The following is a 13,728-nucleotide window of genomic DNA, read 5'->3' as shown; positions in this document are numbered from 1 at the left end:
GGAAGGAAGGAAGGAAGGAAGGAAGGAAGGAAGGAAGGAAGGAAGGAAGGAAGGAAGGAGGAAAGAAAGGAAGAAAGGAAAAAGAAATGAAAGAGCAACACTTTCTCAAACTAACAAAAACTGAGGAAAATTATCAGTACCAGAACTGTCTACAAAAAAAAAAAATGCTAAAGAGAATTCTTCAAACCAAAAGAAAAGGATGCTAATGTGATTGTTATGCTAATACAATTGTGTATTTGAAGAGACAAATTGTTGTGTTGAAGAGACAAATTGTTGTGTTGTAAGACACTAAAAAACAAAACCACTAAGAATAATAATTTTAAAAATCATATAAGAGACATGCAATATAAAAAATGTAAAATGTACATCAAAAAAACAAAATGTGGGGGCAAGAAAGTAGTTAATGTGTATAGATTTTTTCTTTTCTTTTTTTTATCTCAGCTTCCTTTCATTGGGTTTCTAGAACATACTTCTTTAGCTCGGAGGAATTTGTTATTACCCATCTTCTGAAGCCCACCTCTGTCAATTCATCAAACTCATTCTCCAACTAGTTTTGTTCCCTTGGTGGTGAGGAGTCATGATCCTTTGGAGAAGAGGCATTCTAGTTTTTGGAATTTTCAGCCTTTTTGCTCTGGTTTTTTCTCATATTCATGGATTTATCTGTCTTTGTTCTCTGGTGTTGGTGACCTTAGGATGGGGTTTCAGTGTGGAAGTTCGTTTTGTTGATGTTGATGCTATTCCTTTCTGCTTGTCAGTTTTTCTTCTAACAGTCAGACCCCTCTGTTGCAGGTCTGCAGGAGTTTGCTGGAGGTCCACTCCACACCCTGTTTGCCTGGGTATCACCAGCAGAGGCTGCAGAAGAGCAAAGATTGCTGCCTGTTTCTTCCTCTGGAAGCTTTGTCCCAGAGGAGCACCTACCAGATGCCAGCTGGAGCTCTCCTGTATGAGGTGTCTGTCAAACCCTGTTAGGAGGTTTCTCTCAGTCAGGAGGCACAGGGGTCAGACTGCCATTTGAGGATGCACTGTGCTGGGAGATGCTCTGCTCTCTTCAGAGCCAGCAGGCAAGAACAAGTCCGCCAAAGCTGTGCCCACAGCAGCTCCTTCCCCCAGGTGCTCTGTCCCAGGGAGATGGGAGTTTTATCTAAAAGCCCTTGACTGGAAATACTAATGAATAAAACTGAAAAGGACACAAAAATGAAAAAAAATTCATAATTATAAGTTGGAAGAATTGATATTATTAGAATGGCAATACTACCCCCAAACAATTTACAGATTCAATGCAATCCCTATCAAAATACCAATGACATTCTTCACAGAAATTTTTAAAAGTCTTACAATTTATGTGGAACCATAAAAGACCCTAATTAGCTGAAGCAATTCTGAGAAAAAAGAACAAATCTGGAGGCATCACACTCTATAACTTTAAAATTTATGACAAAGCTATAGTAACCAAATCAGCATGGTACTGGCATAAAAATAGACACACAGACCAATGGAGTAGAATAGGAAATCCATGTATGAATCCACACATTTATAGCAAATTCATGTTCAGCAAATATGGTAAGAAGGACAACCTCTTTAATAAATGGTGCTGGGAAATTCAGTTAGCTATAATCAAAAGAATGAATCTTAGATCTATATCTCTTACCATCCACACACAAAAATAGATTAAAGGCTTAAATCTAAGACCTGAAACTGTGAAACTACTAGAAGAAAACATTGGGAAAATACTCCAGGACATTGGTCTGGGCAAAAATTTTCTATGTAAAACCTCACAAGCACAGTCAATCAAAGCAAGAAATAGACAAATGGTATTCCATCAAGCTAAAAAGCTTCTGCACAGCAAAGGAAACAATCAGCAAGTGAAGGAAGACACAACCTATAGAATAGGAGAAAATATCTGCAAACCACCAATCTGACAAGGGATTAATAAACCAGAATTTATAAGGAGCTCAAACAACTCAGTAGAAAAAAGAAGCAAATAATTTAATTAAAAAATGTGCAAAAGATCTGAATAAACACTTCTCAAAAGAAGACATACAATGGCCAACAGATACATGAAAAATATGCTCAGCATCACTAATCATCAGGAGAATGCAAGTCAAAACTACAGAGAGGTATTATCTTACTCCAGATAAAATTGCTTTTATCAAAAAGACAGGAACTAACAGGTGCTGGTGATGATGTGGAGAAAGGGGAGCTCTCACACACTTTTGGTGGGAATATAAATTAGTAAAATCACAACAGAGAATAGTATGTAGATTCCTCAAAAAACTAAAAATAGAACTGTTCTACCATCCAGCAATCCTGCTACTGTGTATATCCAAAAGAAAGGAAATCAATATATTGAAGGGATACCGACATTCCCATGTGTATCACAGCACTATGAACAATAGAAAAGATATAGAATCAACTTAAGTGCCCATCAACAAATGAATGAACAGAGAAAATGTGGCACATATACACAATGGAATATTATACAGCCATAAGAAAGAATGAAATCCTGTCATTTGTAGCAACATGGATGGAAGTGGAGGTCATCATATCAAGTTAAATAACCCAGGCACAGAAAGACAGTTATTGCATGTTCTCACTCATACATGGGAGCCAAAAAAGTGGATTTCATGAAGAGAGAGAGTAGAATGATAGTTACCAGAGGCTGGGAAGGGAAAGGGAGAGAGAGGTATGAAGAGAAGTTGGTTAATGTGTACAAAAATACAGTTAGCTAGAAAGAATAAATTCTAGCATTCAATAGCAAAGTAGGGAAATTTTAGTGAAACATAAATAATAAATTATATATTTAAAAATAAAATAATATATTGAACATTTTAAAACATCCAGAAGAAATATAATGTTTCCAATATAAAGCAAGATAAATGTTTGCGATGATGGGTACCCCAATCACATGTCTTTGATTATTACACAGTGTATACATGTATCAAATATTACACATACCCCCAAAATGTACAACTATGATGTATTAATTTAAAACATGCAAAAATATTCCTTTCTGTGTTTTCTAGAAATATTATAGTTTTACTTTTACACTTAAATCTATAATCCACTTAGAGTGATTTTTTTCATGTTGTGTATAGTGAGGAAAAAAAATGTTGATTTGTTTTTCTTATAAGTTCCCTGTTGTTCCAACACTATTTACTGAATAAACTTTGTTTTGCCTCTCGTTAATTTGAGTTGTCTTCTTAGTATGTGGTTGCAGGAGTTATTTTTGGTGATGGTCAGTCTGGTCAACCACAAGGAGACACAGAAGAGGCAAAGGGAAAACAAGTTTCTTATACTCAAGGTCCTAGAGGGACAGAGTCACTGCACGCTGAGAGGGAGTGATGTGGAAAAGAGCACCAAGAAAAAAGGCTCAGCCAAGCAAGTGGGGAGCAGAGAGCAGGCGAACACCAGAGGGTAAGTGCCTTTATTGGAACTCAGGTTGAGACACACAAGAAAAGGGATACACAAGAAAAATTTTACTGGTGTGTTGAAATGTTACTAGGTTATGGTCAGGAGAGGTTGGGAAACGAAACTTGTGGCAGAGACCAATCTTACCACACTGTTGCACCTGGTTGTCTGAGTAAGATGCTCTCAGCCTGTTTGTGGGTTGTTGAGGAAGCAAGAAAATATGAAGTTTTAAAATTTACAGTACAATATAACTTTGTCAGATAAATGCCCACCAAGTATTTTCTCCCATTTTGTGACTCGCCTTTACATTTTCTTAACCATAATTTGTAATTTCAAATTTTTTCATATGATGGAATTTATCTTTTTTTTCTTGTAGTTCATGCCTTATGTGTCCTTTTAGAAGTATTTCTCTGACCAAATGTCATAAAGATTATCTTCTACATTTTATTCTAGAAATGTAATATTTTTAGCTCTTGTGTTTAGCTATGTAAGGCATCCTAAGTAAATTTTTATCACAGCATGAGGTCAGGGTTGATGTTAATTTTTTCCCACACAAATATCCAATGATCTTAGCACTCTGTTTTGAAGATTACCTGTTTTTTGTTTTTCCTTTGAATTACCTTGTCATTGTTGTCAACAACCAATTGCCTATATAAATGTGAGTCTACTTCTGTACTATTCCGTTCCATTTATGCTAAAGCAGGGAATCCACTCAGAGATGTTTCTTTCCCAGGCTGGGGTGCAATGGCATAATCTTGGCTCACTGCAACCTCCGCCTCCTGGGTTCAAGCGATTCTCCAGCCTCAGCCTCCCGAGTAGCTGGTATTACAGGCGTTTGCCACCCTGCCTGGCTAATTTTTGCATTTTTAATAGACATGGGATTTTACCATGTTGGCTAGGCTGGTCTCAAACTCCTGACTGCCAGTGATCCACCAGCCTTGGACTCCCAAAGTGCTGAGATTACAGGCATGAGCCACTGCTCTTGGCCTATTTGTAGTTTTTTGAAAAACCTTCATACTCTTTTCAATAGTGGCTATACTAATTTATATTCTCACCAATAGTTCCTTTTTCTTTGCATCCTCACCAGCATTTGTTATTTTTTGTCCTTTTCATAATAGCCATTCTAACTGGAGTGACATGATGTCTCATTGTGGTTTTGGCTTGCATTTCTCTCAATGATGTTGAGAATTTTTTCATATGCTGGTTTGGTCATGTGCAGGTCTTGTTTTGAGAAATGTGTATTCAGATTTTTGTCCATTTTTAAATCAGATTGTTTTTGTTTGGTTGGTTTTTGCTGTTCAGTTGTTTGAGTTCCTTATTTATCCTGTATATTAATCATTTGACAGACAAATAGCTTGTCTCTTTATTCTGTTGAGTGCTTCCTTTGCTGTGCAGAAGCTTTTTGGTTTTATGAAATCCCATTTGTCTATTTTTGCTTTTGTGGCCTATGCTTTTAATGCCTCATTCATAAAATTTTTGCCTGGACCAACATCCTGAAGTATTTTCCCTTTGTTTTTTTTCTCAATAGTTTTAGTTTCAGGTCTTACATTTAAGTCTTTAATCATTTTGAGTTGTTTTTTGTATATGGTGAGAGATAGGTGTCTAGTTTCATTCTTCTGCATGTAAGCATTAAAAGCTATCAGTTTTCCTCCTAATACTCATTTAGCTGTGTCTCACAAATATTGTCCTCCTTGATATGGTTAGATTTAGGCCTTCCATCTTATTATTTGTTTCTTGTTTTTCTCTGATTTTTATTTTTTTTCTTTTCCCTTCCAGCATTCTTCTAGATTACTTGTACATACTTTAGTATTTCATTCCCTGCCAAATAATTTCTAATACTCATTTTTTCTTCAACACATTGCTGTTTTAAAATATGTTGTTAATTCTCAAGTATTTGAGATTTTCCTAAATATCTTATTGATACTGAGTTGTAATTTAATTACTTTGTGGTTGGAGAATATAATATTATTTCAATCCTTTCAGATTTATCCACACTTGTTTTATGGCCTAGCATATGTTCTCTCTTGGTGACATACCATGTGCACTTGAAAATAATGTATATTATACAATTTCAGAATAGTGTGTTCTATAAATATCAATTAATTAAGGCAAGAAAGTTGAGAGTGTTGTTCAAATTTTTTTGTGTTTTTATCTCATTTTACCATTGGCTGAGAAAGGAATGTTAAAAAATTTTTACCATGATTGTGGAATTACTCTATTTCTGTTTTTATACCATAAATTTTTGCTTCATATATTTTGAGACCCTAGTAAGAAATGCACACACGTTAATAATGTCTTCTTGAAATTGTCCCTTTCATTATAATAAAGCACCTTATTTATATTGTTTGTCTTAAAGTTTATTAATTCAGTAGTAATGTAACCTCTTCAGCTCTCGTATGTTTACTGTTTAAATAACATATCTTTTTCCATCGTTTTTACTTTCAATCTATTTGTGTTTTTATTTTTCATGTGAGCTTTTTGTAAGCATCATATATGTTGGCCTTACTTTTTAAAATCTATTTAGATAATATTTTCCTTTAGTTAAAATTCTTATACTATTCATAGTTAAGGCAATTATTAATAGGTTGAATTTAAAAATTTTTTATTTTCCATTTGCTCCACCATTTTTTGTTCATTTTTTCTCCTTTTTCTCTTTTGAATCATTTGAATTTCTTTAGTATTCCATCTTAATGTATCTGTTTTCTTTTTAGTAAGACATCCTTGTATTGTTTTCAAAGGTTGATCTAGAGGTTACAATATACATTCTTAACCTTTCATGGCCTACTTAAAATTGATACTCTGCCTCTCCACTGAAAATGTAGAATCTTGAAATTAATAGGTACATATATGTCCAGCCCTTCAATCATTTATAAGATGGTTGTCCTATCCTTTCATTTATATCCCATAAATGTCCAATCATTTATAGGATGCATGTGTAGGCATTGTATCAATGTACATTTAAAAAATCCTACAGAAATTCTTAGAATTTGTTAAGTACTTATATTTTAGATAACTTAAACAAAAATGCAGTCTTTTTTATTTTTTCCTAGATATTTACCACTTACAGTGTTGTTAATTTTTTCTGATAATCCCCATTATTTCTAATTTAATTTCCCTTTAGCCTAAGGGACCTTCTTCTTCTTCTTCTTCTTCTTCTTCTTCTTCTTCTTCTTCTTCTTCTTTCTTCTTCTTCCTTCTTTCTTCTTTCTTCTTCTTCTCTTCCTCTTCCTCCTCCTCCTCCTCTTCTTCTTCTTCCTCTTCTTTTTCTTCCTCCTCCTCCTCCTTCTCCTTCTTCTCCTCCTCTTCTTCTTCCTCTTCGTCTTCTTCTCTCTTTTATTTTTCTTTGACAGAGTTTTGCTCTTTTCACCCAGGCTGGAGTGCAGTGGCGCAATCTTGGCTCACTGCAACCTCCACCTCCTGGATTCAAGCAATTCTGCCTCAGTGTCCCGAGTAGTTGGGATTACAGGCACACGCCATCACGACCAGCAAATATTTTATTTTTAGTAGAGACAGGATTTCACCACATTGGCCAGGCTGGTCTCCGACAGGGACTTCTTTAAAATCTCTTGTAGTGTTTTCTAACAATTAGTCTCTACATTTTGCTCTACTTATTTTTTAAAAAAGAAATTTTGCATTCATTTTTGAAGGATATTTTTGCTCAATATAAAAACCAAGTTTGATAATCGTTTTCCCTTTCTTTAAACATTTTTCTCTTACCTTAAAAATGTTCCACTCTCTTGTTGTGCCTGTGGTTTCTGAGAGAAGTTACTAGTCATCCAAATCACTGTTCTATAAATATTGTAGCATTTTTCTCTGTCTACAATCAAGATTTGTTCTTTATCTTGGATATTTAGCAGTCTGATTATGTTTTTTGGTATGGTTTCCTTTGAATTTATCCTTTGTAGGGTTCATTGAACTTCTCAAACCTGTAACTGTATGTTTTTCACCAAATCTGAAGAGATTTCAGCTGCAATATCTTTACATATTATTTTATGTCCAATTTCTCTCCTTTTCTGCTGGGATTTCAAATATATGTATGTTACAGTTTTTGATAGACTTGGTATTGTCTCACAAGTCCCTAGTTTCTGTTTATTTTTTCAAACTTTCTTTCTGTATTTTAGATGAATAATTAAATTGATATAGTTTTAATTTTATTGATTCTTTCCTTTGTCCTATTCATTCTGCTGTAAGTCCATTTGGTAAATTTTTGAAATATATTACAGACTTATTTCAAAAATTTCTATTTAGTTCTCTATTTATATATCTCTGCTGAGATTTCCTGCCTTTTTATTCATTTTATATATTTTTAAAAATCTCATTGAATATAGTTATTGTGATTACTAAAAAATTCTCATCAAATAATTCCCACATCAGATGCATCTGAAGCTAGCATCTATTGATTGTCTTTATTCTGAAAAAATCGAATTCACTTTCCTGCTTCTTTGTATGTTGAGTACTTTTCATTTCATCTTGGACATTTTAATGTTACGTTGTATAGATTCTGTGTTCTGTGACATCCATCATGCTGTTTTTGTTTTTATTTTTTTGTCTTAGCAGGCATTTAACCCAGTTGGAATCAATGTACAAGCTCTGCCTTTCCTTCTGTAGATGGTAGTTTAAATCTTAATTCAATTATTTAGTTCTTTGGTGTACTGCTTGAGACAGTCCTGTGTTTATATGACTCAGGTGTCAGCCTGAACTTGTGTATTTAACCACACAGAAAATTAAAGGACTTCCTTCTCTGGCTCTCTCCTCTGTGGAATTCTCCCTCCACGTTCTAGTAACTGCAGTTAATCAGACTCTCTTTTTAGATCCTCTGACCAGAAAGACAATGAGCTATGAAAATTTTACCAACCTACAATATGCCTTCTCTGCTACAAAAAACAAATCCGCAAATCAAATCTACAATAAAAATGAAAAACTAACTGCTATGCCAGTCACTTCTCCAACTTTCATCTCCCCACTACACCCTGGCTGCTCTTTTACTCTTCAGAATTCTCAGGTGGTCATTTTCTGTATTTTATGTACCATAAAATTGTTACCAGTTAGACGGCTTGTCTGAAGGGAATTTACAATAGTATTCCAGAAGTGAAATTCCATATTAAGTATGAATGGACATATTTGTATTCATTGGTCAGTAAGGTCTGCATTATTCAGGATGTATCTACATATGTGTGTATATGCATTTTACGTACTTGGACTGCAATTTTATTAAATACTTATTTTAAGTATTTGAACACTTCATGCTTTAAAAATATTCTTCTAAGACATGAGTTTAATAGCTTTATAATACTGCATCGTATATAGGTACCCTAATTTATCATTCTTCTGGATATTTTTGCTTTTTACTTTCATACAAACTTTGAGATGAAATCTTTTCCTCTCTTCCTCAGAATAAACTTTTATTGGGAAAAGTAGTATAAGGAACTTTGCGTCTCATAATCCAGAAAGTTTTTACATTGTATAGTACCAGCAGGAAATAGTTTATGAGTTCCAACACTGGGTGCTGTAATTTCTTTATTGTTTTTGCAAAAATGATAACAGAAATTACATTTTATTGTTTAAATTTTAATTTATTTGATTATTAGTTAAGTAGAATAAAATCTTACGTGTTTTGGAGAGTGTTCCTTTTTAATCAATAGTCCATTTAGGATAAAAATTTTTCACATTTTCAATAAATTAAGATACTCTTTTCCTAACAAATTATGTGAGTTTTTTTTTTAGTGAACTAAGGATAGTATTCCTTTATTCATTACGTGTGATGTAGATATCCATTGTATGTCTTTTGCTTTTTACTTTTGTTTATGGTATCTTTAATCTACCAAGGTTATCCAATAGATTATGAACATGTGCTAATTTACCAAGATATCTTGCTTAGCCATAGGTTAAGACATGAGGACTTCAACTGAAACTTCTCTAAATATAGAACCAAGACTTCATTTGAGTTTGAGATTAAGAGAAGAAATTATCACAGGTAATGTGGAGATGAGCCACTTCTCCAATTGCGTTCTCTAAAGTGTGATGTTTTGATGGTCAAAACCCCCTAAAATTAGGTCCAGGAGAGAAAGAATTAGAAATAGGAATTGCTAACAGAAAAAGACCATTTCAGAATCATGGACTAAGGGTTACTGTTCAAGAGAACTATAACACTTGGGCCACTCAGTCCAGAGAGCAGCTGCATTTTTTGCAAAAGTGAATATGGTGGCATATAGATTAAAGTATTAATTTTATTCTGTGCTACACACTTACAGGAGAAAACTCTTAATATCCAAGACAAAAGCAGTGCCTTGCTGATGAATGAAGAGACATGTGTGTCAAAAATATAACTGACAAAAGGCCAGGCGTGGTGGCTCACACCTATAAACCCAGGACTTTGGGAAGCTGGGACCAGTAGATTGCTTAAGCCCAGAATTTCAAGACCAGCCTGGGCAACATGGCACAACCCCATCTCTACTAAAAAAAAAAAAAAAAGAAAAGAATATAACTGACAATGTAGGAGCCTCTTACAGGTTCCTTTGATGCCTTGGTTTCCTCTGTCTACTCTGCTTTTTGTGGTAAAATCAAATTTGCAAGCTCTTCTCTTCTTATTATAAATTCTTATCTCTCCCCTATTTGGATTGAAGAAAGTTGACTGAACCTGTCTACACAAACTACTCTTAAAATGGATCATTACCCTCTTCCCTGTCCGTGGGCAATTACCATGATTCTTCTTGAGCAGCTACTGTTTCTTCAGCCCTTCTGCTAGGATAAGACTGCTTTACATACAGCATATGGAGTCAAAAAAGAACAGAGAGAAGTAGTCACAAAAAGAGGAAGTAGTGGTTAGTGGGTTCTTGAGAAAGTTCTCCAAAGGTTACAAACTGAAAAGATTGAAAAATTAACAGTTCTATGCTAATCTCTGGTTTGTCCTTTTTGGCAGCTCCGTGCAGAAGAAAAAAATAATCTGTGACTTCTGTACCTTCTTCACGATCTCCGGGCAAGACTGACTCTCTGACCAATGCACAGGAGACTCATCAACATCTATCTAAGCCCCTTCTCTCTAACAGCTGCAAGAGTGTGGTCTTCTATCATCCCAGGCCAAGGAAGCGCAATGGTTACACTCATCCACTCCAGTCACCTGCGTTCCATTTTGTGTGAGTGGGTCTTGCCCTAAAAAGTAAATATATCTGCTGAGAAATGCCAACGAGGGAGACAGAAGAGATTTTTAAAGGGAAGGACAGATGTTATAAGTGGTTATTGATGGACCAAAGTCCATATTATAAATCTTCTCAGGGTGCAATAGTTGATTTAACTCCATTGAGATGGACCCTGAAATATGCACAAAAGGAATTTTGCAAATAAATCCATGTTCCATGCCTAGAATAAAGTAATATCATTATAATCATTATCTGCTTTCAATGTCCAGCCCTGCCATTTAGTTTCAGCTTCAGGTCCACCGGATCCTTCAAATATTTCTTCATACAATCTCCTTTTGTCCCTCAGGACCTGTTGGAAAGAAAGGCCTCCAATGCTAATAAGGAAAAGAGAAAAGCCTTCCTCTCCATGCAGGTTTAAATCTGCTGAAAGTGGAAATTACTCTTTTATCTATAAATACTGATAGGACTCTTTTGGTAGCAGGGAACATAGACCAACTTATGCAACCTTTTTTTTTTTGTTTGTTTGTTTTGTTTTGCTTTGTTTTTTTAACTTATGCAACCTTAAGTAAGAGATGGTAATTTATTGTAAAGGAAAATGGATAGCTGTTAGAATGCTAAGCAGGAAGGTCATAAACAAGCTGGAATCAGAAAGTGGGAGGTTGTTGGGATCCTTGGAACTGCCTCAACCCTGCAATCAGACTCCTCTACCTGCCATCTGTGTCCTTGGACAAAGTGCTCAACCTCCCTATGCATCAGTTTCCTCATCTGTAAAATGGGCACAATGATATCCATCTTTTAGGATTTTTGTGAGGATTGAATGAGTTAACACAGGTAAAGAGATTGGACCTAGGTCTGAAATTTGCTAGCCACTCAAATACTAGTTACTGTTATCAGTTGTTTCATATTTTCTGCCCACATATGTTGATTTCTACTTTGTTTCTTTGAAATAATTTGCCACTTTCTGAAATTGTCTTATTTACCTAATTGCTTACTTGTAAAGCATGAGTCTTCTCCTCTAGTATGTAAGGTTTATCACACTCTCAGTAGAGGGAAGGCAATGAGTGTTCTGCTACGTGTCCTGTTTGCTGGAGCGGAGAACTTTCAGCCTATTTCTGACCCAATCCTCTGAGTACCTCTGCTCTGAAAATTGTAACTGTCTCTCATTCCCAGGGCTGTTTCTATTTCCTTAGCCAAAAGCCAGACTTTCTAACCCATGGAGGGGAGCTCAGTGAACCTCAACTGTAAGGCTGAATCAATCAGGATTAATTTAGTTTCAAGCCAGACTGAGTAGATGACCATTACTACTGCTGCTATCTTGAGTTCTGCCCGCTTTCAAGGATTTCCTTCATCACTTGCTTTCAAGAACAACACTAATTTTGGTTGCAGTAATGCAACAGTCCACTTCCAGTTTTGCTAACATATTATATAAAACCATCTGTGAAGCAAGTTCTGGGTTTCCATCTGAGGCTATAGATGTGAACTGCAGGAGAGGAGGGAATGCAGGAAAAGTTGGTGCCTTAACAGTTTGAGCCACCTGCTCATACAACTTACTTATGCCAGGTTAAACTCAGTCATATATATATATATTTAAGGATGTATTGCTGCTGTGCATGTACAATCTTGTGGCTACATAAAACCCCACTCATGATGAGCAGTTCAAATTGCAGACTGCGTGGTCACTTGAAGTCCCATGTTAAGTATTAAGTTTTTAGGAAGGTCTAGGCAAACTTGATGCTATCTCCTAAAAGAACATTTACCTCCAGAAGAGAGTATAACTTTTATCTAAAATTCTAGAAGTCTGTGCTCTAATTTTCCTTTTCTGATTCCTTAGAAGCACCATACAGCATCCGTATTTGCTACAGTCATTTCAGGCTACATCGGATCTACCACACCACAAGTCTCAGGTGGTCAAGCAGCTTTCAAGGCAATCTGGAATTATTGCAGAGCCTTCTCTTGCCCTGAGCCTCACTCAAAACTAATAATGTTATGGGCTCCTCAGCAAATGGGTAAGAGTGGTGCATTTAAATGAGGATATATTGCATCCAAATTCCAAACACATCTACCAGGTATTGTGCCTCTTCTTTAGTAATAAGAAGGTGCAAGATGCAGCAATTTGTTTTAACTTTGAAGACATTTTGACATGTGAAAAACAGCATAATCTAACTTATAGGGGTTTCCTGAGAAGAAAATGAATTACTTAGCCCAACACATGATATTAAGTAAGTGCTTAATAAGTATGAGCTATGATGATGATGACAATTATGTTTATTATTACTACTCTACTTGAAATTTAAGCAAGACTGCATAGAGAAGGCCTTTTTAGATTTCAAAAAACTTCCCTTCTCCACCTCCCAACTACAACATACTGCAATCACAGGAGTAAAAGAATAGAAATAATGTCTGAGGTAGAAGTAATTGTATCTGTATCTCTTCATAAAAAGTAGATATCAAATTCAAGAAGTCAGTTCTACCAGTTCTACCATGTGCTGAATTGTTTTACATGTAACAATATGTTCCGGTAAAGTCTTAGACTGCTTTACGGTTTTTAACAAAAAATGTGGCAGCAAGTGTCCTCACTCCATACTGATTCTATATGTTTGTGTGAATTTGTAGTGTGGGAAGGGGTGTGGAGAACGGCTCGGGAAACAGTGACCTCCACCTCCAAGAAGATAAACAGATCTTTGGGACTGAAGAACTTAACCCTCCTTAATTCTAGAAGAAATAGGTCTTTAGGAGCTTCTATGGACTCCCTAATAGACAACTAATCTCTACTTTGGAAAAGAGAATAAATGTCTTGAGTTCAGCAGTCAAAAGCAGTGGTGGATGGACCTGGAATGAGAATGAGGGGAAAGGAAAGAAAAACAAGATTCGGGTCAAGGAGGAAGGTAGTCATCTGCTCCTGAACAGACAGTGCTCCTCAGTGTCTACCTGACACTGTTTCTAGGGCCTGCCTATGTCTCAGGAAGTGCCAGGGTCATTCAACCATAGAATCCACTACTGGGAAGACCATTTTACATTCGTTCCAACGAAGCTTCCTGAACACTCTTATGGTATCATTGTCACCCACAAGCTTCAGAGCTCTGGCCACACACTCAACTGTGGAACTGTCATAGAAAAAACCCAGGATACTTGTAAAATCAATGGAGCACTAAGGACCCACTGGGTGAGAAAGAGCTGGGCAGTA

This window comes from Piliocolobus tephrosceles, chromosome 1, assembly GCF_002776525.5.
Source record: "Piliocolobus tephrosceles isolate RC106 chromosome 1, ASM277652v3, whole genome shotgun sequence".
In the NCBI taxonomy this organism is placed as follows: Eukaryota; Metazoa; Chordata; class Mammalia; order Primates; family Cercopithecidae; genus Piliocolobus; species Piliocolobus tephrosceles.
The sequence above is the reverse complement of the archived record's forward strand: the minus strand, read 5'-3'. Positions refer to the sequence as shown.